We start from the raw sequence: 26,100 nt of genomic DNA, 5'->3' as shown, positions 1-26,100 counted from the left end.
GAAGGCTGAGGGTTTGCCAAAAACCTTAAAGTCTACGTCTGATACACGTCGCTGTTTAGTCTTTTCACAGGAGAAAGACGAAGTCTATGTATTCAAAATCATAGCATTAAGTCTAAGGGAGTTCATTCCTTTAGCACAACGTCACGTGCGGAACGGACTTAAACAATCCGCATGCAAGCCCGATTCAAACGGTAATCGGTAAAGGCACGCCAAATCCGTTGAAGGCTGAGGGTTTGCCAAAAACCTTAAAGTCTACGTCTGATACACGTTGCTGTTTAGTCTTTTCACAGGAGAAAGATGAATTCTACGTATTCAATGTCGTAGCACTAAGAGAGTTAACTCTCTTAGCACAACGTCACATGCGGAACGGACTTAAACAATCCGCATGCAAGCTCGATTCAAACGGTAATCGGTAAAGGCACGTCAAATCCGTTGAAGGCTGAGGATTTGCTAAAAATCCTAAGTCTACGTCTGATACACGTTGTTGTTTAATCTTTTCACAGGAGAAAGACGAAGTCTACGTATTCAATATCGTAGCACTAAAAGAGTTAACTCTTTTAGCACAACGTCACATGCGGAACAGACTTTTTATACAATCTGCATGTTAGCCCGACTCAAACGGTAGTCGGTAAAGGCTTATCAAACCCGTTGATGGCTGAGAATTTACCAAAAATTCTATAAATGTGAGTCATTGACGCATCAACTTCATTAGTTGGTCTCATGACTTGAGCATCGAACGACTTCGGGATAAGATCCATACATGCAGATGAATCAGCTTTAATAGTTGGTCCTGCAGCCCAACATTTAGGACCGCCACGCTCCAATACCTTAAGAGCTTTAACTGTGTAGACTTCAACAAAAGTCAACGCCACACAACGCGTTACAGTAAAGATCGATGCCGGTCAATGCATCAGCAATCTTGCCAAATTAAGGCGAACGATGATTTCAGGGAGTTCAATCAGATTCAGATATGAATTTCTGACGAAGATGATCAGTTCAAAGTCAACTCAATGGCACGAGCTAAGTTCAAAAACTTACACACTAATCTCAGTTCAAGATTTCGACAATGGTCAGACGATAAACACAGTACCGGGAAAATCTTAGCTATTTGATAAAACACAGAATATGCTAAAATATGGAGAAGTCAAGAATCGAAACCATCGGTAGGTCCTTTAACACTGACTGAAGGTGGGGATCCATCATATCCAAAGCATTTCAGACTTCTCTATAAAAGAATGAGGCTGAAACACTTTGGAGGGGGTATCTGTAGGCGTCTAAAATTGCCTATGAGAGCCCACACGAAACTCGAAGCAATGAATGGGCGAGTCAAGAAAATTCGTCAATCAGTCGGCGCACAACAAATCATCTCGTGCGCGTCGGTCAGCTCGTGCGCATCAATCAACGCGCGCATGCCAATCAGTCCGCATGCATCGATCAACACGCATATATTAACCAAAGCGCGTTCGATGGTTGGTCTTGCGGCGTTGCGATAAAAGTCAACGAATCGACCAAACACGCGAAAAGAACAAGTCTCGGAAGAAAGAGAACAGAAAAGGAAGAAGTCGACAAAACTGCGCGAACGCAGGACGGAACAAACCGACCCGCGCAAGCAGCGCGGGTCGGATTGGTCTGACCCGCGCAAGCGCGGGTCGGACTGGTTCGACCCGCACAAGCGCGGGTCGGATTGGTCCGACCCGCACAAGCGCGGGTCGGACTGATCCGACCCGCGCCGCGCAGTCCGGAACATAAAACGTGTTTTGACGGGTTTTAAGTTGTTTTCACATGATTTATCTGTTACAGGGGTTCCCAACTGACTTGATATCATCCCCAAACGTGGTTAGGCTGTTGTTAACTAAAGATAGAGCTAAATCACTTGTTCTCATCCAAAATAACCGCATCTGGGGCCTATAAATATGAGTCAAATACCTCCATTTTGAGGGGCGGAGTTATTATCAAGACGTGGAGGTGCTGCTGGATTGAGGAGTCAAGGAGCACGAATTTCAGCGAAGGCAAATCAGATCCCGGTGAACTTCGACATAAAGAAGGAGCTATTCGAAGGATCTGAACCCCGTCCGTCCGTCCCTTGAGATTAGGCTTGGTCTTAATCTTGAGAAGAGCCCTGATTTCGCTTGGTCGATTTTAGCGCTTCAAATCAAATACTTCCTCGGCGAAGGCGAAACTCTGCCGAATTTTCCATCAATCGGATCCAGATCTAAGGCGGTCCACAGATAAACCCCGGCACAGGCAAAGATCCCACGCAAAGCAGCGGGTGATAAATGTTCTCTGCGTTTATTTTGACGAGAGTTGTAAACTTTTGTTTTCATTGTGTAAAAGTCTTATAAAAAGACAATCTTTTTTGTTTTTTTGACGAGAGTTGTAAACTTTTGTTTTCATTGTGTAAAAGTCTTATAAAAAGACAATCTTTTTTGTTTTCATTGTAACGATTATAAAAAGACAATCTTTTTTGTTTTCATTGTAACGACTAAAGTTGTAATGAATACCGCAATGAATACAACAATTTTCAACGCAAACAGCAATTAATTGAAGTTATTTAATAAATGATTCGGCTAGACCATTTTGTGTATGAACATGAGCTACAGGATGTTCAACACTTATCCCAATAGTCATGCAATAATCATCAAAAGCATGTGATGAATATTCACCAGCATTATCTAGACGAATTTTCTTAATGGGCTTAATGGGATAATCAGGAAATTATGCTTGCAATTTAATTATCTGAGCAAGCAATCTCGCAAACGCTAGGTTGAGACTAGATAATAAACTTACATGTGACCATCTTGTTGATGCATTAATTAGTACCATAAAATATCTAAATGGTCCACATGGTGGATCTACAGGCCCACATATATCACCATGAATTCATTCTAGAAATGCAGAGGATTCAGTTCCCACTTTCGTTGGTGATGGTTTGACAATTAACTTCCCTTGGGAGAAAGTAACACATGAGAATTCATTAGAATTTAGTATTTTTAAAATTTTTAATGAATAGCCATGTGAATTTGTAATTATTCGCCTCATTATTATAGAACCAGGATATCCAGGACGATCATGCCAAATCATAAAATCATTGGGATTAGTAGACTTCTAGTCTTCAAGGTGATACATTTTAGCTGTACTTATTTTTATATAATATAAACCAGAAGATAGAGAAGGCAGCTTTTCTAATACGTATTTCTTCTTAGAAATTGTATTTATAATCAATAAGTATTCACCATTTGTCTCATTCATCGTCTCAATATGATATCCATTTCGGCGGATATCTTTAAAACATAGAAAAAAATTTCGAGACTTTATCGAGAGCAATGCATTATTTATGACAATTTTAGTTCATTCGGGGAGAAATACAGTGGCTCTTCCGGAGCCATCAATTAATTTAGCACTACCACTTATTGTGTTAACATTTGTTTCTTCCATTTTCAAATAAGAAAAATACTTCATGTTTTTAAGTATAGTGTGTGTAGTAGCACTATCAATGAGACAAGTATTATCATCAATACTTCATGTTTTTAAGTATAGTGTGTGTAGTAGCACTATCAATGAGACAAGTATTATCATCACTATTATTTGATCCTAAATATTTGGCATCCATTTCTTCTTCAGGAAGAAATAACAAAGAAAATTACAAACAAAAGTAAATATCAATAGATTCTATAAATTACAAAATTAAAGAAAATTATATAAAAGATGTGAAAATAACAAAATTCAAAATGTTGGGTATTTATCATGGGATCATTTCGTAACTTCAGGTTGCTCAAGGAAATTAGCTATATCGAGGTGTGTGATATCATCAAGATCATCATAAACATTGTTTTGATCAATAAAATTTGTCTTGGTATTTTTGCATTTCCCTTTTAATGATGCCTGATAGAGGTCAACAAGATGTTTTTCCGTACGACAGGTACGTGACCAATGACCTTCTATTCTACACTGGTAGCATATTTCCTCATAATGTTTCTTTTCTTCACTTTTCTTATCATTATTGTCCCATTTTTGGGAGTTGTTTTGTCTTCTGCCACGGCTATGATCAATGTGATTATAAGGCACATATCTGCCACGACCTCGTCCACGATAACGGTTACATCATCGGCCTCCTCCACAGCCATGTCCATGCCCACGACCATGATTTTGAGATTTAGTTGCATTCGCTTCAGGGAATGGGCTAGAACCAGTAGGTCAGGATTCATGATTTTTCAATAATAATTCATTATTTTTTTAGTCAAAAGGAGGCATGAAATCAATTCAGAGTATTTCTTAAATCTTCTCTCTCGATATTGTTGTTGTAGGAGCATATTTGAGGCATGAAAGGTGGAGAATATTTTTTTCTAACATATCGTCATCAATGATATTTTCTCCACACAATTACAATTGAGAGGTAATTTTATACATTACAGAATTATACTGACAGATTGATTTTTTGTAACCTTAAGTGAAGCCAGTCATACCGGGCTTTTGGGAGCACGACCAACTTCAGGTGGTCAAATCTCTCCTTCAAATTATTCAACATAGTAAGTGGATCTTTCACAGTTAGATATTCAGTTTTTAATCCTTCATCCAAATGATGGCGAAGGAAAATCATAGCTTTGGCACGGTCTTGATTTGATGTCTCATTTTCTTCCACAATATAGTATTTTCAAGACCTTTTGTAGTAAGATGTATTTCAACATCTAACATCCAAGATAAGTAATTCTTTTCAGAAATATCAAATGGCATAAATTCTTGTTTTATAAGGTTAGTCATAGTGAAAAATGAATTGAATTGGAAAGAGAAATTATACCTTAAAAGTTTATCTAAAATATCAACACGTACCCAACGATGAATCTAATGGACTTGAAGAAGATTGTTTCAATGGTAGAGTCTCGTGCTGATAACGTGTTATAAACCTAATAAAGTAGAGTAGAGAAAGTAGACGAGAAGTAGAGAAAAATTTTATTTCATTCGTTCTTCATTTCTCTCTCAAAGTGAGGTAAGAATACCTCTATTTATATACAAACTAAGATGATGATATATGAATCATATTAATTACTCATTCATGGACTTAGTCTTTCAAGAACATGCATTATGTTGTTCTAGGAAGAAGATTAATATACTAGGGGAATATCAACTTCTTGGGAAACTAAATGGACATCCACATTATTTCATAATATAAATCTTTTATTAGAAATTTTAATGCAAATTTTTTTTATTATGAAAGTCAAAGCATAAGTTACTCAATTCAAGATTCTTCCCTCATTTGTTTTCTTCTTTTGTAATTATTTTTAAATTTATGTGTTAGTTGTATAAAATTGAGTATATATAAATTTGATGGTTATATACACATACACATATATAAATTATATAATATGATTGTTTTACAGCAAATAAAAAACATACATTGATAAATAATAATATAACATAGAAAATAATAGTTCATAAAAAATTATTTTAAAATTATTTTAAACAAATTACAAATATAATCTACAAAAATTTTAATTTTATATAACTAAACATATTAATATTATATTTATCAGAAGGTGCATGAACCCTTCAAGTCAAACTAATATTGTTGCCGACACAAAAGATAAAAGATTTATCTTTTTTTTTAATCTTTGATAGCATAAAGTGCATCTTCCAATAGTGCATATGTCTCTTTGTAACTATAGGGAACTAAAAATTCTCTTTTGTAATGAAGAAATAATATAAGTGAAGTAGTGTAGCTATTATTATATTTTTAATTTAAAAATATTAAACTTGACGATCAATGGGCATCGCGAGCATCAGGTTTAGGGTTTTTGTCTGAACTTCCTAGCAAGAACCAAGTGCAATTCAAAAAATTATTTAAGATTTATTAAGAGAATAACTACCAAAATATCACATTTATTAATATTAGCTACAAAATTTTGATTTTCATTTTGATAAAAAAGATATTACTAATTAATTATTTCACAAGTATGCCAACGTGTAAAGCACGTGCACTATACTAGTATTACTAAAAGGTGATATTGATCTCATTTTAGGCTCATATTTGATTTTTAGGTTTAATTACGATATACATGTATAGACTCGTTGTATTGAACTTAATGTTAGGTCTCATGTTTATGAGCCTACTGTCTAATCTAGTTTTGATGATTAACAAATAATCTCTAACATCGTTTGTCTAGTATTTGTGTTTTCTCATTAGGTATTCTAGACAAACATCAATGTTGCAGGTTGGATGGAATTAAGCTTAACAATGACATCTTGGAGGTTGAAGGAAATTTGGAATGAAGCATTTACGTACTCAAGACAAGACTCAACATTGTGCTTCATCCATGTGTACCAAGATCGAGCTCATATGAAGATTTCCAAACTTGGATATATTGTTTCTACTTTAGGTCTTATACCGTGTGTGTTATACTTTAAAGCTCAAATTTCACATATACATGTTGTTTCGTTTTATGGTTTTCATGGTTGTTTCAATTTGCAAAATATTTTGAAAGATGAGTTTTAGCCATACAAATATGAAACAAATACATATATTTGTATACATGCACATGTGTTTCATATTTATCCCATTATACATCTTTTTATGAAAATAATATGCTTACAGATTAAAGACTCACTTATACTATTGTACATCTTTTATAAAGTCTATTAATCCATTTAAAAGTATCTCAGAACTTGTTTGAAAGGAATTCGTCAAAATCAAGTGTTAACAAGTTCGTATTTTTGACCGGTTTGCAAAATACACGAGTTTTTACAATTAGAAAATGAAATTTCAAAATTTTCTTTTCTAACATGTTTATATTCATATTTATAAACATTTTCCAAAGTTTTACAACTTTTGGAGTTTATTTGCTATTTTTAAAGGGGTTCAAAGTTTATTTTTACTGTTCAGAAAAACATTTGTGCACGTTATCAGTCAACTAACCAAGGTCATCAGTCGACTGATGAAAGTGTCTGGAATAAGTAGAATGTTTTGCTCAGTCGACTGATGAACCGGTCATTAGTCGACCGAAGCAGGTCATCAGTTGACTGATGAATTCATCAGTCAACTGATGAAGGTTGAGCTGCCTCCAATGGTCAGCTTATCAGTCAACTGAACAATACCATCAGTCGACCAATAGAACTGTAACGGTTATATTTCCATGTTGCTGAATTTTTGGGTTTTGTCTTTTTCTTTGGTTTTTGAGCTTTGTTTTGAGAACCTATATATACCCCTTTGGCCTTAACTTCTGAAATATAAAAGAAGTGTTTAAAACAAGTTTTTGTGTGTTTGTTTAAAGGTTTTTCAAAGAAAATTAAGGGTGTTGTTTATGTGAAGAGGGTTTCACAAGAAGAGGAGATCATTTCGGTTTGAGCTTTAGTTTTTCATCTCCATCTCTCTTGTTCTTAGAGAAGTTTTCTTAACTCATCTTCTAGCTATTTATAATTTTGTTTCTTATATATTTATGCTAGATTTATTTGAGTTAAAAAAATTATTCATTGTTTACACACACAACCATTGAGCTTTAGTATTTCACATAGTATATAAATTTGGGTTGTGAGGTTGTATCAATTGAGTGAGCTTAAACTTCATTCCCATCCTTGTTTTAGAGAACAAACAATTGTATTTGCACTAATTTGTTGAGATCATATTATAATACACAAGGACACCGAGAGGAGTGGTTGGTGAGAGACGGGGTTAATTCTAAGAGGAGTGACGTCAGTTGTAAAGCTTAGGGAGAGGTAGTAATTTTGAGCACTTGAGGAAGGTGACACGGTCTAGGCCAACACTTATGGAGTGTCTTGTGGTATTAACAATTTTGTGATATTGTAAAAAATTTCAGTGAGCTAGAAAACCGGGTGTGTAGTTATTTGTGTTAATAGTGGAGATTCTCCTCGAGAGTGAGGAGCAGAGACGTAGGTCGAGGGTGACTGAACTCCATAATTATTTTTTTATGTTTGCGTTTGTCTTGCCGTATTATTCTTGTACTTATTACTTATCATATTTCTATATCGCCATTGTCTCATAGTTTATATCGCACATTATTTATTTGTTATCCTTGCATATATCTTATTGTATATCATACTTGCTAGGATAATTGATAATAAGTTTTAATTTGGCATCGATTTCCGATTAGATTAGCAAATACCTTATTCACCCTGTAGGCTGTCTAAAAATCACAACGGATAGCTAATCCCTATCAAGCCCTAACAATAGAAGTCACGATAAGACGACTTTCTGATCACTACAACCGCTACAAACACGACCTCATAATTGATCTTGATGGCTACGACAACAGCATGACTAATACTATATTAGCGACTATTAGAGATGCTGATGAGCAGTGTAATGATTTTAGAAATAAAAGGTTGGACTTAGCTGGTGAGTTGCTTGGTAGAGAGCTGTGGGCAAATATTCATCTAAAAACACTATGGATGTTGATTCCCGTCAAATTCCAACAACGAAAGCTACAATCAAGTAGCTTTCGCACCGACAATCGAAAGCTGCAGATAGAGGGCTTTTCACACAGATCGAGAAGAGTTACAATTCGACGGCGCTTCCGACAGCTGATGAAAACTCTGTTCAGTGGTCTTCGCAACCAACAGTGAGAGTTACAATCTGACGAGCTGATGAAAACTCTGTTCAGTGGTCTTCGCAACCAACAGTGAGAGTTACAATCTGACGACTCTCATATCCTATAACAGGCAAACAGTGAGAGTTACAATCTGACGACTCTCATATCCTATAACAGGCAAAGATCAATAAGCAATAGCCTTTGAAATGTTATAATGGACGAGGTTACAAGTCAACAACCCCTCTCAAATGCAGAAATTCACTTCTGTGTTTCTCAAATTCAAAACGCACGCAACCTGTGCGTTCCTCAGCTGACATCGAACTCTGTAACGCAGAGTTAAATCACGAAATGCACACGTAACGTGCGTTCTTCGACAGACTCAACTGTGTCCCAAACTCTGGACGCAAAGTTGAACTTCAACGCACCAATGACCTGTGTGTTTCCAATTCCAGAACGCCAACTGGGGCGTTTTGACTTGTTCAAACACAAGCTGAACGGCCTCATAACCGTTTATCCCACGTTCTGAGGGATTCTCGCCCACGAAGGAGCGGAAATAGCGGTTGGTTACACCCCTTATCCCCCTATAAATAACCGACTTACTCAACTGAGTAAGAGGTTGATCGATTTCTAGCAGTAAAACCGCATAGGGTTGAGGTGAGCTGGCATCAAAACCGCTTAGGATCAACAAATATTAGCAGTTCAACAGCACGAAGAAGGAGATCTTTTGAAGATCAAGGAACTGATCAACGATCAGTTAATCGAATCCCAGAGGATCCCTTCATCAACGGCGTAATCCACTTGGCAATTAACCGAATCTTCGGTTCCAACAACTCTGTTACAGAGTTTCAACTCACTCTGAGTTTTGAAACTCATTTAAGAGTTCGTGATTAAGCTTGCAAACCAAGTTAATCACATCAAACCAGATATTCGGTTTCCAACAACTCTTATCAGAGTTTTCAACTCGTTCAGAGTTCTTTACACTCGTTAAGAGTTCTAAACCGAAATCATCAAGCAATTCAATCGGTTTCGTGAGATAGGACGGTCGGATCGTCAACGGAGAGCAAGTTCGACACAATCAATCGAAGGAGGCACTCCATCGCAACCAAGAAGAACCTAGTTTTAAACAAAGGGGAGAATCAAATTCATTCTCCTCTCTTTTGTAATCGGAATCCAAATTGTAATTGATTTTGAGAGGAATACAAGTCAAATTTTTCTTTCATTGTCTTTTTACTGCAAATTTCCAACAAACAAAAGATGGCGACTCCGTTGAGGACTAGCTTCTCTGACAAGGAAGTGGTGGCGCAATCCGACGTTCACCTCACCGGAACCACCGTCGAAACTCTCGTCGTAGAGTTCGACCAAGCCAAGTATGAGGAGGTTCTCTCCTCTGGGTCGCTTAGCCCTAAAGCTAGGCGTGATACCCACAAGACCTCTAAGGAGGTCGTCACTACTGCTGAGATGCCAAAGAAAGCCCTCTCCTTTGGCCAAGACCTTAAACTCGCTCTGCGAGTTGAAGACTCCTCTCCCGTATCACTGCGGTACATAATAGGTCAAAAGAGACCTATGTCAGAGGAAAGCCTAACCAACGCCGGCGACGCTGCGGCCAAGGCCTTGAAACAGGCTAAGAAAAATACTGCTCGACGAAGGAGAAGGTCCATACGGCGAGCATATTTGCGGAATAGCCAAGCTACTGCCCAATGCAAAGACTGCGTTTCTGAGCCTTTGCCTGAACTGTGCGTTCCTGCTCCAGAACGCACACTTCGTGGCAATGAACCCGACTATGAGCCTCGGGTTATCCAACTCAAACGCGACCCTCAGTGGCGCGTTGTTCAACATAGATGCACACCTCAAAAGTGCGTCCCAAAACGTGACCTCCAAAGGCACGTTCAACCATTCAAACGCACGCCACAGCCGTGCGTTCAGTCAGAACAAGACCCTCAGGGGTCTGTTCAATCATCTAAACGCACACCACAGGTGTGCGTTCAATCAGAACCCGACTCTCAGAGGTCTGGGTCATTAATCAAATGCACATCACAAGTGTGCGTTCAAACAAAGAACGACCCTCAGGGGTCTGTTTCATTATCAAAACGCGCACCTCAAGTGTGCGTTCAACCAAAACAAGACCCGCAGGGGTCTGTTTCAACATCAAAACGCACACCACAAGTGTGCGTTCAATCAGGACAAGATCCACAAGGATCTGTTCCATCAGTCAAACACAAGCCTCGACCTCGTGTTTATAAACCTAAACGTGACCCTCATGTTTCGTCTCAAGAACACGACATGATCCGTAAGGTTCAAGAGGGACAGCATGCATTTAAGGTCCATGCCCGACCCATCCAAGGGCAGGGGGTTCCATCCCCACCTTCACAAAATCTTTCCCAGGTCTCAGACTTGCGTGAATTACTGTCAAGAGGAAGGCCAACACAGCAAGTGGCTCATTCATGCCAATGTGAACGGCTCATATCCGCTGTTCTCTCCGAATGTAGCTGTTGCTCACCGACGCCTAGGCAATCGGTGTTTAATAGGTTGACGAATGTCGCTAGACCCCCAAACGACAACGTCGCCAGAAGAAGACCTCTGAAATCGACTATCCCGAGGTTACTATCAACATGATTAGCAGAGGAAAAGCCTCACATTCTGATTCTGACGAGTCACAAAGAAGTCATTCCCCAACTGTTAGGGAAATTTGTGACCAATTCGAAGGAGTATATCGGCATACCCGGACTCGGACAGGAGCTATTTGCCCGGTTAACTATCAAAAGTTAGCCCAAGGGATTACAACGAGTGATGAACATTCGGCAATAGCCGAATCTCAATCTTCGAGCTCGGTCGGAGCACAAGAGGTATCCACTTACATGGCAGGAAACCCTGAGGACATAGCCAAAAGAGTTGACGAACATCACGTCATACTCCAGGCGCAGCAAGAAACCCTTCTCCAATTGAAGGACATGTTGGCCCAGCTCCTGGCAGAAAAAGGCCAAAAATCCGAGTCTTCCCGGAAGACAACATCAAAGGGAAAGCAAAAAGTACACGAATATTCAGATCGTGAGACTCACAACCTGGGATCCTCTTCTGAAGGTGAGAAGGAGGTGGAAAAAGAACTGCATCCTCAGTCCACTAAAATGGATGAACTGGAAGCTCGCCTCAATGCAATCGCCAACAGAAGTGAGCTCCGCGAAGAAGGGGTGGTGAGGCCTTATCCTGCTGAGTGGGATATAGCTCCATACCCACCGAAGTTCAAAGCTCCAACCTTGCAACCGTTCGATGGCACAGGATCGCCAAATCAACACATCTACTACTTCAAATCTCAAACTGGAGATGTGGTGGCGAATGATGCCATCCTGACACGCTTGTTCATCGGTACTCTTAAAGGTGTCGCCTTTGAGTGGTTTATGAAATTGCCTGCTGGATATATTCAGAAATGGGTAGATTTGGAAAGGCTTTTCTTGGCCAGATTCTTTGAAGACGACACAGAGGTCTCGGTTCCGACCCTTCTCGCCACTAAGCAGAAGAAGGGAGAATCTATCAAGACCTATGTTGAGAGATTCCGCAGCATGGCATTGCGATGCCCTTCAGGTATGACCCAATCAACCTTGGTTGAAACTTGCAGGCACAACTTGCAGACTCAGCTCCTTGCTCAGATGGGGGTAGCAGAATGTCGCTCCTGGAGACAACTGGTATCGCAAGGAGAACAAGCCGAAGAGATTGTCGCTCGGGTGAAAGCCGAAGAAGCTGCACAGCCCAAACCGCAACAGCAACACAATCAGAACAACGCCCAGTGGTCTAAGGGAAAAGAGACCTTAGCAGCTGACTACACGCAAGTACCACCGCCCACGAAGCAAGGCAAAGCTTCCAATAAGCAAAAAGTGCCCAAACAGTATTCCTTCAAGGAGGAGCATGTGGACACTTTGTTCCAGCTGCTGCGGAAGAACAACAAGTTACAGCTTCCCGAAATTAGGAAGCCAGAGGAAGCAGAAAAGGTAGATGACCCTAATTACTGCCGCTACCACAGGTTCCTGGGGCACCCTACCATAAGATGTTACATCTTTAAAGACATCCTCCAGAATTTGGTAGACGCCAAAGTGCTTACTCTGAAACCTGAGCAGAAGACTGTCTCTACCAACATGATAGCAGTCCAGTTTGGTGACTTCCCTCCGGTGGCGACCACAGATGACGTTGTCCCTATCCACAAGGGAGAAATGCGTCTGAAGAATATTGACTTGCACAGTCAGAAAGACAAGGGGTTGATACCCCTCACCACTCCAAAAGGAGAAATTATGTGGGTTCATCCCGATCTAGTGGGAGACCAACAGTGGACGAATACCTCGTCCAAGAAGAAAGGAGGCAAGGCTAAATCTTCCAACATGATTAGCCCCTCCATTACTGAGAACGATGATCACCTCAAGACCCTCACGGATTTGGAGGAAGAGAGGATTGCCCTGGCTGCATACCCAGGAGACAACCCTGGCACTCGGTCTGGAAAGACATACTTGAAATACTACGGTCAGAATGCTCAAGAAGTTGAGGAACAGCCCCAAGACGCTGGGGGTTCTGTCCCGAAGAAGCCAGCTGATAAGGGGAAACAAAAAGAACTCCGGTTTAACAGGAATCTCCACCAGGAATCCGGGGAGTCGAGTACTCCCTTCCAATTCAATGTTATGGCACAGTTGGCCAATATACCGGCCAGGATTACTCTATACGAGCTCCTGAGGTTGTCCAAAACCATCAAGGAAGCTCTAATCGAAGCATTGAAGAATACAGAGAGCTTTATCACCCAAGTCACTCCGATTTCTGAAGCTTATGAAGATCAAACTTGTCGGCAATGTCTGCAAGCGGCAAGAAGTCTACCCTGCATATCATTTACTCAAGAAGACATGCAGGTCAAACACAAGCACGACAGGCCGCTATACTACACAGGGTATATCGGATCCTCTGAAATCTATCGTGTTTAGGTTGACCCGGGCTCAGCACTCAGCATCATGCCTTACAGGGTCATGCAGGTCTTAGGAATTCCCATGCATCGGCTGCACACCACCCAGACCACTATTTTTGGGTTCAACGCCAACAGTACTCGACCCCTGGGGAAAATCAAACTCATGTGTCAAATTAGAGACCTCAAATCCGAGGTGACATGTTACATCATAGACGCGGACACTTCCTACAATCTGTTGCTAGGACGACCATGGATACAAGCAAATCGCATTATCCCGTCTACCCTACATCAGGTCATGAAATATGCCAATGATGAGGGAGAAGTTCGAACCCTGATTGCGGAAAAATACCCTTTCCGAGGAGTGGAGAACTTTCACACTGACTCCGTTTTCTACCAAGAATCTCAAGAGGTGGACAGTGGAAACGAAGCTGACATTGAACCAGATCCAGAAGAAGATTGTCTGTGGGAACTGAACTTAGATGTAATGGGTCAGGATGAGAGTAATAATGATGTACCGAGCGAGAGTGAATGTGCATTAATGAAGACTTTCTTTTAGCGTACTTGCCTGATGTGTCCTCTAAAAGTAAACCAATAGAGAATGACTCTAATACAGGTACCAACCCATGGCACACACTGTGCACAGAGTCATCACTTATGTTGCCTATCAAGTCGTTCTTTGCTTCAGATGAAGAAGCAGAAGACGCATAGAAGGCTTTCTTCAAAGTCCCATCCAAAAGGAAAGGGCAGTAGCCGATCTGTTTTGGTAAAGTCAAACCCGAACAACTCAAACGAGGAAGTTCAGAGGAAGATGACGGAGTTCCCCAATTCCATTACCACGAACCCAATTCTATATACTTAATAAAATAAATGGGGTATAACTTTAATGAGAAACAGGGTCTGAACTTCGGGAAAGGTAGGCGAACCCCAATCTGGATGTCTCTAACCCCTGAAGGAAAACCTCCGGATTATTATCAAAAAACCGGAAGAGGCTTAGGTTATGTCACAACTCCCCCTGCCTCAGAAAATGAGATCAGTAATTATCTGCGTCAGGATCATTCATCCGGAACCTCTTCCTGGGAATCCGACGTCAGTGTCGGACCTTTCTTTCCGATGAAGATGCAGGGGGTGACGAAGAGTTAGTCGAATCAACCGACGATCCTTGGATCAAACGTCTTAACATCTTGTGGGATATGCGCTTCGAACAACGCGAACCACCCACTGAAGATAAAGTGATCCAGGTCAACATGGGAGAGGAGTCTGACCCCAAGCCTATCTTTATAGCCGAAGATCTGTCATCATCCGAAAAAAAGACCTTATATCTCTTATCCGAGAATATATAGATGTCTTCGCATGGAATTATGAAGATATGCCTGGCCTTGACCCGAAGGTTGCCATGCACCGTCTCAATATCGATCCGGATGCAAAACCCGTTAAACAACAACAACGCAGGTTTCGTCCAGAGATCATGGAATCAATTAAGTCAGAAGTTAAAAAGATTATAGACTCGGGTTTTGTTAGAGAAGAGCAACACCCTGACTGGGTGGCCAACATTGTTCCAGTTCCCAAGAAAAACGGTAAAGTCCGGATATGCATTGATTTCCGCGATCTTAATGCAGCTTGTCCAAAATACGAGTTTCCTCTTCCTATCACTGACGTCATGATCGACAACACTTGCGGATATGAAAGGATGTCTTTCATGGACGGATTCTCCGGGTACAATCAGATCAAGATGCACCCGGAAGATAAAAAAGCATACTGCTTTTAGAACACCACTGGGGGTGTATTGCTACACAGTGATACCCTTCGGTCTGGAAAACACAGGTGCAACTTATCAACGTGCAATGAACATGATCTTTCACGAACACTTACGAAAGAAGATTGAGTGCTACGTCGATGATATAGCAGTAAAGAGCCAATATAAAGACGATCATCTTACAGATCTGAAGACAATGTTTGAGATCATGCGAGCACACCAGCTGAAGATGAACCCGACAAAATCGTTTCTCGGAGTATCAAGCAGAAAATTCTTAGGATTTATCGTCACATCCAAAGGAATCTCTCTTGACCCAGAGAAAGTGTGTGCCATCCAAGACATGCCACCTCCGAAGAATCTCAAAGAGCTCAGAGGTTTGCAAGGTAGACTAGCCTACATTCGAAGATTTATATCAAATCTTTCAGGGCGCTGCCAACCTTTCTCTAAGCTCATGAAGAAAGGAATATCCTTTGTTTGGGATGCTGAGTGTCAAAGAGCATTTGAGGAGATTAAGAGATATCTCACTCAACCGCCAGTTCTCGTGGCCCCAATATCAGGAAAATCATTCCTGTTATATGTGAGGGCCATGGATCATTCTCTTGGTGCTTTGTTAGCTCAGAACAATGATCAAGGTCAAGAGCAAGCCATCTATTACCTGAGCAGGACTATGATGGGAGCCGAACATCAGTATAATCCGGTCGAAAAGGAATGTCTCGCCTTGGTATTCGTAATTCAAAAGATGCGACATTATCTAGTTGGACAAACCATTCAGGTCATCTCTAAGGTGAATCCTTTGAGAGTTCTGATGAAGAAACCATCATCTCTAAATTGCCGGCTTGCGAAATGGGCCATTCTCTTATCGCAATACGACATGCAGTTCATGCCTCAAAAGGCGGTCAAGGATCAAGCACTGGCAGACTTCCTAGCCGATCATCCAGTATCGGAAACGTCTAAGTTGTATGAAGAACTACCCGACGAAGTCGCCGAAGCTTGCGCTACTCAAGAAGCTCCGCAAGTGTGGAAGTTATTCTTCGACGGTGCGTCTAGAGCAAACCCTCATGGAGCAATCACCACAGGAGTAGGAGTAGTATTGATCTCTCCGAACGGTCACGTAATCCCAAGAGGATTTTCCCTAATTGAACCTTGTACTAACAATGTAGACGAGTATAATGCTCTGCTATTAGGGATGCAATTTGCTGAGGAACTTAATATTCAGCACCTCGAGGCCTACGGTGACTCTCAGCTCATCGTTAATCAAGTCCGAGGGGAATATGAAGTACGTCATGAGGATTTGATCCCGTATTACTTCGCAGTGCTAGAGCAAGCTCAAAAGTTCGAAGGCTTCTTTATCGAATACGTGCCAAGAGCTCAGAACGCATATGCCGATGCTTTAGCCTCTTTGGTAACTTCACTAGCCTTGCCCCCAGGGGTTGAAACAACGATTCCGGTCATGGGACGTAAGCTATACTTTTCCAATATTCCTATAGAGGAAAACTCAGACGAGACAACGACAAGAGAAGTATGTACAACATCCATGGAGTTCGAATCTAGGGATTGGCGATTTCCGTACATCGACTATGCCCTATATGGAATTTTGCCTGATGATCATAAGGAAGCGGCTGCAATTAAACGAAAAGCCCTCCGATTCTATTACGATGCAGTTTCTCAAGTCCTGTATCATAAATCGCATGATGGAGTCTTACTTCGATGCCTTTCCCGAAAGGAAGCAAAGGAAGCCCTCAAAGAGGCTCATGACGGAATGTGCGGGGCTCATCAACCCGGAGCTAAATTAGGGGATCGCCTCCGACGAATAGGCTATTATTGGCCAAAGATGTTCTCAGATGCGGTTGACTACGCTAAGCGTTGTCACGCATGCCAAATTCATGGGGACTTCATTCATCAAGCACCTGGAAACTTACACCCCACAACGGCATCCTGGCCCTTCGAAATGTGGGGTATGGACATAGTGGGGCCGATTTCCCCTCCGATGTCCAAAGGACACCGGTTCATTTTAGCTGTAACTGATTATTTCTCCAAATGGGCGGAGGCAATCCCATTGAAAGAAGTCAAGACTTCAAACGTGATTAAGTTCATCAGACATCACGTCATCTATCGCTTTGGAGTCTTAAGAAGGATAGTTCATGACAACGGGACACAATTCGTCAGCTTTGGGTTTCAGAGATTTTGTGATAAATTCAGAATCCAAAGTGTTGCATCTACGGCTTATTATCCGCCAGCAAATGGTCTTGCAGAAGCTTTCAACAAAACCATAGTGAAGCTTCTTAAAAAGTTTGTCTCCAAGAGCCGGCGCGATTGGGATGAAAGACTCGGTGAATGTCTATGGGCTTACCACACAACGGTGAGGACCCCTACAAGAGCTACACCATTCTCTTTGGTATACGACTGCGAGGCTGTGTTGCCATTGGAAATCCAGATCCCTTCTCTGAGAGTTGCTATTACAACTGGACTAACAGAAGAAGAAAAACATCAACGACGTCTGCAAGAACTTGAAGCCTTAGACGACAAACGATTTCAAGCTCAGCAACAGATTGAACTATATCAAGCCCGTATTTCTAAAGCCTACAACAAAAAGGTTAAGGAACGGATTTTCCAGAAAGGCGACTTAGTTTTGGCCAACAGACGACCCATGGTAATGACTCACAAAACCAAGGGGAAGTTCAATCCCAAATAGGAGGGGCCCTTCCTAATAGAATCAGTCTATTCGAATGGAGCTTATCGTCTCATCAATCAAAAAGGAGATAGGCTCATGATGCTAATCAATGGGAAGTTCCTTAAGAGATACTTCCTGTAAATCATGTAGCTCCCTAAACCTCAGCTAAATCAGGCTGGGGGTTGCCTATTTATAGGGTATTTCTGTCTTGTATTTCGTCATGTTAACATTAAACCTCTGACGATTGAAATTTTCTAGAATTATTCTAATAAAGAGAATTTCGATTTCATGCCAGGTTAACACTGTACTTATGGCATTTGCTTTACTTTTCATTGTCCTGAACCAGATTTCAACAAAAGAGGTGATGAAAGGTAAAATGATATCATTTTTATTCAATATTGCTAATTTGAATACAAAATGAAGTCAATCGAAATGAAAATGATACAAATTTATTCCCTAGCTAAAAAGCGATTCAAATCCTAAGCATCGGGGCTCATCAGTCTAAAAGACTTGAGTTTAGATTTCAGTGTCAATATCTTCTCCTCACGAGCCTTCTTGACTTCCTCTGTTATCTTGCTCTTGAGCTCCTCTTCATTTGGTACTGCTTCTGTAATCTCTCGCCTAATCTTGTCAGCAGCAACAAACTCATCACAATAGCCCTTGAAAAGCTCTTCACAGTAAGTAGCTAACCCTTTTATGACTTCCATGTCGCCCGCTAATCGAGCAGTTATCTGAGATTGCTCAATACCAGCACGGGTAAGCTCGATCGCAGTATCCTGAATACCTGTAGCAAAAGTGCCCAAGTCCACTTGCACTTGAAGATGTTCCCCACGCAGGCGAGCAATACGAGAATCTGTTTCGGATAGACTCTTCTGAAGAGCCTCTTGCTGCTGTGCTTTCAAAGCTCTAGCCTGAGAAAGAGCCCGATCCACTTCTGGTTCGATGGCATCGCGTTGTAGCATTGAAAGGAATTCCAATTCATATTCCAGAATAATAATGCTCTCGCGACAATGTTCAGTCCACAATGCATTCCCTTGGTTCCTAATCTTGGCGAGACACTCCAGCAGATGGGGTTCAAAGACTTTGAAACTCACGTCCCCAAGACTAATGACATCGATAGTCATTTGCATCCAGTACTCTAATTGTTCGATGAGCTTCCTTAAAGTTTCCGAGCTTGGGAATTGTTCGATGAGCTTCCTTAAAGTTTCCGAGCTTGGGGGTGGAGCAGTCGGCGGATAAATAAAGCAATTCTCATAACTTGGGGGTGGAGCAGTCGGCGGATAAATAAAGCAATTCTCATAATCAGTGCGAGTGGGGGTGTGCGCAACATCAGATGATGACTTTTCGGGCATATTTGGCGCTGAACCTGGGACGGTCAATCCCTGCCCACCTGTTGGTATTTCGGGACTAGGAGGAGCAGCTGGAAGCATAGTATCCCCGCTGTTCTCTGGAGATGCAGCACGTGCCGACTTTATGGCGTCCCCCATCAGCTTAGCTTTCTTAGAATTCTTAGCTGCAACGGGTCTTCGCTTCCGAATCCTCTTCTCATATTCGCCTTCCTCCTCAGCAGTAAGAGCCCGCTTCCCTATTGATCTCAAGGAGCGAGGCTCAGGAGGGGGTGCTCCCTCGAGAACCTCTTTAGAATCCTCTTCTTCAGAAGGCTTAGCAGCGGGTAATTCCTCTGGGATCTCTTCGATTCCAGATGCCTCTCGTTCGCAGGACAGATAATCCTCTATCCCTGGTAATCGAGTCCTGGCAGAACCACTTCTCGATTTATAAAATTCCCGGATCTCATTTATACATGAGGTGTATATATCATACTCGGGAATTCGAGAAGCTTTGTTGAACCAATCACGGAAGTCCGCTACGGTAGAGCAACCAGGCGGAAAATTAGGCAAAGTAAACTGCGCATGAGTCCCTCGGACAGAGAAGAAATACCAAGCACGAGCACCTTCATAAAGATTCCCAACGTGAGCTAATCGCGGGTTAGGGTTACCAACATAAAGCTGGTCATACCCGAATTGTCGAGCGAAACGCGAAGGAATATATGGCTCAATGATGCATTTCTCGCCTAGTCGGAAGACCAGGTAGCCTACCCTGATAGCAAGAAGCCATTGGAAAGTCCCTGTGTTTAAAAGCGAAGATCCTTCGAAAACCACGTCGCCAAACTTCGGACTTTCTCCTTCAGCCCCATCAAAACAGGGGTGGCAGCAAAAGAGATCATACTTGTCTTCCAAAGACAAGAGTTGTCTAGCCCGGACTATGTACACGGACGTCCACGTGGCAGACTCAAGTCTCTGGATGAAAGGAACAGAGGTTTCATTATCATGTACAATTCCCGTCATCAAAGAGGGACAATGCAGCACAAACTAAGCCACTAAGTAAGTATAGGGCATTGGTGTGCGGGGTTGAGAAGTCTTCCGAACTTTCTTCCCAGCAACATTCATTTCCTTGACGTCGAGGAGTTCAGAAATCAAATCCCGTAAGCCCCTCTGCAGACAACCTGTCATTGCAGGGAGAAGACTTAGAGGTCTTTCGTGAGCCAGAAGAACGGCTGGGTAGACTACCTCAACCAAGATCGATTCAGACGGTTTCGTCGGCACGACGCACCGCTTCAACCATAACATCAAGAAACCAGCAAGGAGGGCTGTGTCAGAGATAGGAATTGCGGCTTGATGATGAAAACTTTCAAATTCGTTGTCGGCTTCAAATCCATCTTCCAAACACGTGTTCCTATAAATGGCGTTAGGAGTCTTGATGCGAGCTTTGATACTCCTAGCAGAGCTTACAGCAAGACGGGTCACCTTCATTTGATACTCCTAGCAGAGCTTACAGCAAGACGGGTCACCTTCAAATCTTTTTGACCCAAATTCTGAAATAAATAATCTGCCCAGGCAGTATGCATAAGACCACCCCCACGTATCCCAGCGACCTGAGCGCAGATGTGAAAATAACATAGCAACTCCCAAAAAGTGATGTATATCTCAGGACGAGCAGTCTTCAAGAGGGAGAGTTCTTCAGTGGTTGGAATAAATTCTTCGTAGGGCGTTTGCCCGAAGGATAATCCCGATATTGCATGCATCTCATGGAGAGCAAATCCTAACTCCCCAACAGGTGTGAAAAAGGTGCAGCTATCCGGGTTGTATCGCTCCAACATGGTGAAGAAGCAGGGATAGCTCTGAGTGATCCCACGTCTTGTGGCCTGTACTGGTAGCATAAGGCCAGACTGAGCAAGAGGCTCCTTGAGTTCCTCGAGGACAAAATCCACCATCCGAATCCACCAACCATCTTCTCTAGAAAACAACCAACCAGGAGAACGGAAGGCTTGTGTAGGAAATTCGCCTTGAGCAGCAATAAATCGGCGTACGAAAATGTTTGCTGGAAGAGGTGTCTCCTGAGCGGGGTCCTTTATCTCAAATCTGCTAGGTCGCAGACCTTTGAGTTATCCGCCAATCTGAACACGAGATGATCGACCAGACCCAAACGAGATGTTTTCCTTCTCCTTGACGAGATCGAAAGCCAAGCCCCTACGACCACCAACACTTAGGAAGTAGGAAAGCGGGTACATTCTCTTCATGCTTGGAAGGAAAAGTAAACGATCATCAACTCTTCGCAGCATCCGGGAGTCTTCTACATACCCAACTTGTCAATCAGCAGATATATGGTCGCCAAATAAAAATGAGGGTTTGACAAATTGATCCAGACCCGCAGGAGTTTCCAGATCCAGATCGGTGATTAGAGCCCTGAGGGTGGAACACTCAGAAAACCTAATTAAATGTGTTCGTTCCAAACTTAGGAAAGTGCATAAAGGAATTTCTCTATAGAGACCAAAAGCTCTCCCCACTTTTGGATCATCAGTGTAGTTGAAATGCTACTCCGGCAGAAGTGGCACATTGGGAAAAAGCACTGTAAAATCAGAAGCAACAGTTAGTAGCAGAAAGAGGTTGCTAACATGAAATAAACACGAAGAGTAAGTTCTACGTGGCACGCTTTAAATACAAGAGCCAACTCTTGTATTAATACTTGAACGCAGAGGTCAAACCCTACGTTACAACACTTGAACGCAGAGGTCAAACCTTGCGTTACAACACCTGAACGCAGAGGTCAAACCCTGCGTTACAATACTTGAACGCAGAGTTCTAAGCCTGCGTTTCCAATTTTTAACACAGAGTCCTAAACTCTGCGTTCCCAATTTTAACATAGAGACTTAACTCTATGTTCCTTAAATGCAGTCTTAAGTCTGCGTTTCCATTTTTTTTAACACAGAGTCTTAATTCTATGTTCCTTAAACACAGTCTTAAGTCTGTGTTTCCATTTTTTAACACAGAGTCTTAACTCTACGTTCCCAATCTTAACACAGTGATTTGGCCCTGTGTTTCCTAAACACAGAGTTTCAAGTCTGCGTTTCCAATTTGTAACACGGAGCCGTAACTCTGCGTTTCTGATAGAAAACGAGTCATCTTCCTCGTTGATAAGGACCCATCTAGGGTTTTCATAAAACTTTTCGAAACAAGTTGCCATGGCCACCGCTTACCACAGCACCGAGGTCCATATGACAGCGACAGCAATGTCGAAGCGCTCGTCAGAACAGCGACATCGCCGGTGTTCTCGGCCGGCGGCGCGTCCAAAGCCACCTTGCCAACCTTCTTGGAACCCGAACTCATCCTCTTGGGCGCCATGCGGGTGATCTCAATCGGAGAAGACGGAATTCATCGGGGAGAATTAACCGAAAATCAACGGAAACGAGAATTCTCGTTCTTGGAACTAAGCAAGGCAAAAGAGTCGAATGACTCTTGATGTGACCCTACGGGCCTATTTATAACAATCGCCGGGCTGTTAAATCAGTTCGGGACTCTAAGAAATGATCCCAACCAAATCTGAAACGTGATCTTCCACGTTAATGAATAAAGTCGGTTGGACTTTAACGCAGAGTTACCTCTGCGTTCAAATTCTTCAAACGCCAGGCCTAGACCTGCGTTGCAATGGTTCTTAACTCTGCGTTTCGAACCTTAAACGCAAAGGTCGCCTTTTTTGCGTTGCAATTATCTTAAACGAAGGATCCACCTTGGTATTTTCAAACATGATACTTATTCCAAAAAGTTCATGAACCCTTTTAACATGACATTATTAAACCTTGGTATTTCCTCAGCAGGGTTTAAATCATCGTCAGGTTAATATTACACCTCAGACGGATGTCATATCCCACAGAGCTGGAGTTTTGTTTACATCGTTGTAACAATGACACCTCTGACAAAAATCCACTTATCGACTCTCTTCAATAGAGCGATAAGTCCTCAAAATTGTTTCCATAGCAATATTCTTCTTGTCATGTTAACACTATACCTCTGACAAAAATCCACTTATCGACTCTCTTCAATAGAGCGATAAGTCCTCAAAATTGCTTCCATAGCAATATTCTTCTTGTCACGTTAACACTACACCTCTGACAAAAATCCACTTATCAACTCTCCCTAATAGAGTGATAAGCCCTCAAATTACCCTGATCACGATTGCTCGCATGTCAGAGTAAAATCACACCACTTACAAAAAATTAATCTATTGACTCTTTCCAATAGATCGGTAGATTCCCCAATCTCTGTTATGTTAACAAAACACCTCTAACAGTTCTAACCCGTTTGAACCAGTTAATTCTTCTACAAAGGAATAATGAGCGTTCATATACCCACCCCCAACAAGTTAAAGTTTTATAGAATTATCTTAGATGGTAATAAAGGAAATTTTAAAGATTGGGTATTTTCCCATTGTTGCAAGTCAGAACACGACACATGCAATGAAAAGAGACAAACCAGAATCACTCTTTTTATTATCATCAGAAATATCGAAGAGTGATACAAAATTCTTGTTCTTATCAAACAAAAAGAACAATACATAACTATGCCTCTGGATCAACAAAAGTGAAAGACGCAAGCCGGGACTTAATAGCAGATAGTTTTTCTTCGTGAGCGGCCTGCACCATCACTTCAGCTTTCTTCCTAAGGGTACTTTCGTCCAGTGCAATCGCATTAGCGTGCTTCTGGATAAGTTCAAGGTCCTGCACCGATGAGCGGTAGATGGCATAAGTTTTCACACTTTCTAGTGTGAGCTTTTTCAATATTTCTTCCTCTCGCGCGAGCTCAGCCTCGTGTCGAGCCAACTCCACCTTGAGACGATCAATTTCTGCACGAGATGTTTGTATGGCAGCACCAGAAGCATCCACAGCGTGTTGCTTCTGCATGCATTGCCCCTGTAAGGATGCAATTTCAAGCTCCCTTTCAGTGATGGCTTCTTGGAAGGTTTCGTATTGGCGGGCCGCTTCAGCTTGAAGATTATCAAAGACTGACGCAGTCTGTGCAGCAAGATCCGCTCGATGTAAGTCTTCCAAAGCCCTCAGATCCTTTTCTAACCGAGAGATGCCCTCGTAGCAATGCTGGAATAATCGAGCATCATCCACATACCGAATGCCGTTCAGGGAGTGCGTGAGTAGTGATTTGAAAAAATCGAATGAAGCTCGTCCAGCACTGATTTCCTCAATCGCTATCTTCATCATATCTTCCAACGGTCGTATAAGAACTTTTAGAATGGAAGGGAGGGCCACTGGACTTAACGTATTCACCGGAGATGTCGTTGGGGAGCCTAAAAGCATAGACCCTGATGCAAAAGCAGGGGGTGATGATCGTGAAGAAGTCGGAGAAGCTATGGTGATATCCAATTGCGAGGGACTAGAAGGTAGAGCCATGAGTGCCCCTGTTTGGGTTGAGCTTAGCACAATCTCCGTCCCCACAGGTTTGAGAGGAATTGTCAGCGAAAGAGATTCTTCTGGTAAAGAAGTTGTTGTCACCGGCATTGATTCAGAGGGAGGAACATCTGCTGCTTGCGGGTGGAGAGACGATGACGTACTAGCAGCCTCAGGAGTTGGAGAACCTTCACAACAGAACATTCAGTATAACAGAAAGAAACACTAGAGAAATCAAAATGTGTAATTTCTACCAGTAGGGTAAAAAGGAAGATAACCAGACGCCTTGTCAGAAGGTGGTGGTGATTGATCCGCCCAATCATAAAAATCATCATCATCGCTTTCATCCTCATCAACATCCTCATGGTGAGACGAGCTCCCATAGTCTAATGGTTCGTCATCGTCAGCAGCTGAAAGTTCAGGAGAGCTCGCGTGAGTATCCACCTGGGTCAGCCGGCCAGTCGTGGGACTAGGAATAATAGTCCCCGAATGTGGCAATAGTACAGAGGAAGTGGGAGACTGACGCTCATTAAGATTTGCAAGCTCATCTGTCGCCAGTTCATCTGTAGGCAGTTTAGCCCCTTCAGATGGAGACGTTGCAGGCAATACCCTTGCAGGCGAAGCAGCAGCACCAGGAGTCTGATCTAGAAATGGTGAGATATCGGGATCTATTGTAGAAGAAACCCTCATATCACCAATTGGGAATTCATCTCCACCCTCTGCCTGATCCAAGGGACGGTGAGGGGAAAATTCTTCAGAAAATGTAGATCCCCCAGAGTGAGGATCGGCGCGATCAGGGTGACTTGCAACAGCGGATTCTTGCTCTTCCCCTCCACCGGCAGATTTGAAAGCATCCGCCATTAGCCTCTGAGCAGGAGGATCTATGAGCAGCTTCCTACGAGTACGTTTCTCGTAGTGGGCTTCTTCTGCTTCAGTGAGAGCCCTCTTTCCAGTTGCTCTTGTTTTTGGAGCTTCAGCAGCCCTAGGGCTCGCTACCGGGGCACTCTCTAGGCCCAGTTCTCCTTCTCCTTCTTCAGCTGCATCTTCAAAATGTAAAAACTCATCGATCCCCTTCAGACGAGATACACGACCACCTCCTTTCCGAGATGAATACATCTTTCTAATCTCACGAAGACCTGAAGTGTATAGTTTATAATCTGGCATCATAGAAGCTGTATGATACCAGTTACAGAAAGCCACGGAGAGAAGAGAATTAGGTGTTTTGTGGGGTAATCTGAAAGTAGCCCCAGTGCAACCTGCGGTGGAATAATACCAGGCTCGAGCTCCTTCGTATATGTTGCCCATAACTGAAAGCTGGCTCCTCGGAAGTTGGCCGTATCCAAATTGGCGAGCAAATCTATACGGTTGATAGGGCTCAATTATACATTTGTCATTTTGCCTGAAGAGGAGATAACCAGGTCTAATATTTAACAGCCAGTGGAAAACTCCCCCGTCCAAACGGGTAAAACCATT

The sequence above is a fragment of the Asparagus officinalis genome, chromosome 3 (genome assembly GCF_001876935.1).
Source record: "Asparagus officinalis chromosome 3, Aspof.V1, whole genome shotgun sequence".
Taxonomy (NCBI): domain Eukaryota; kingdom Viridiplantae; phylum Streptophyta; class Magnoliopsida; order Asparagales; family Asparagaceae; genus Asparagus; species Asparagus officinalis.
The sequence above is the reverse complement of the archived record's forward strand: the minus strand, read 5'-3'. Positions refer to the sequence as shown.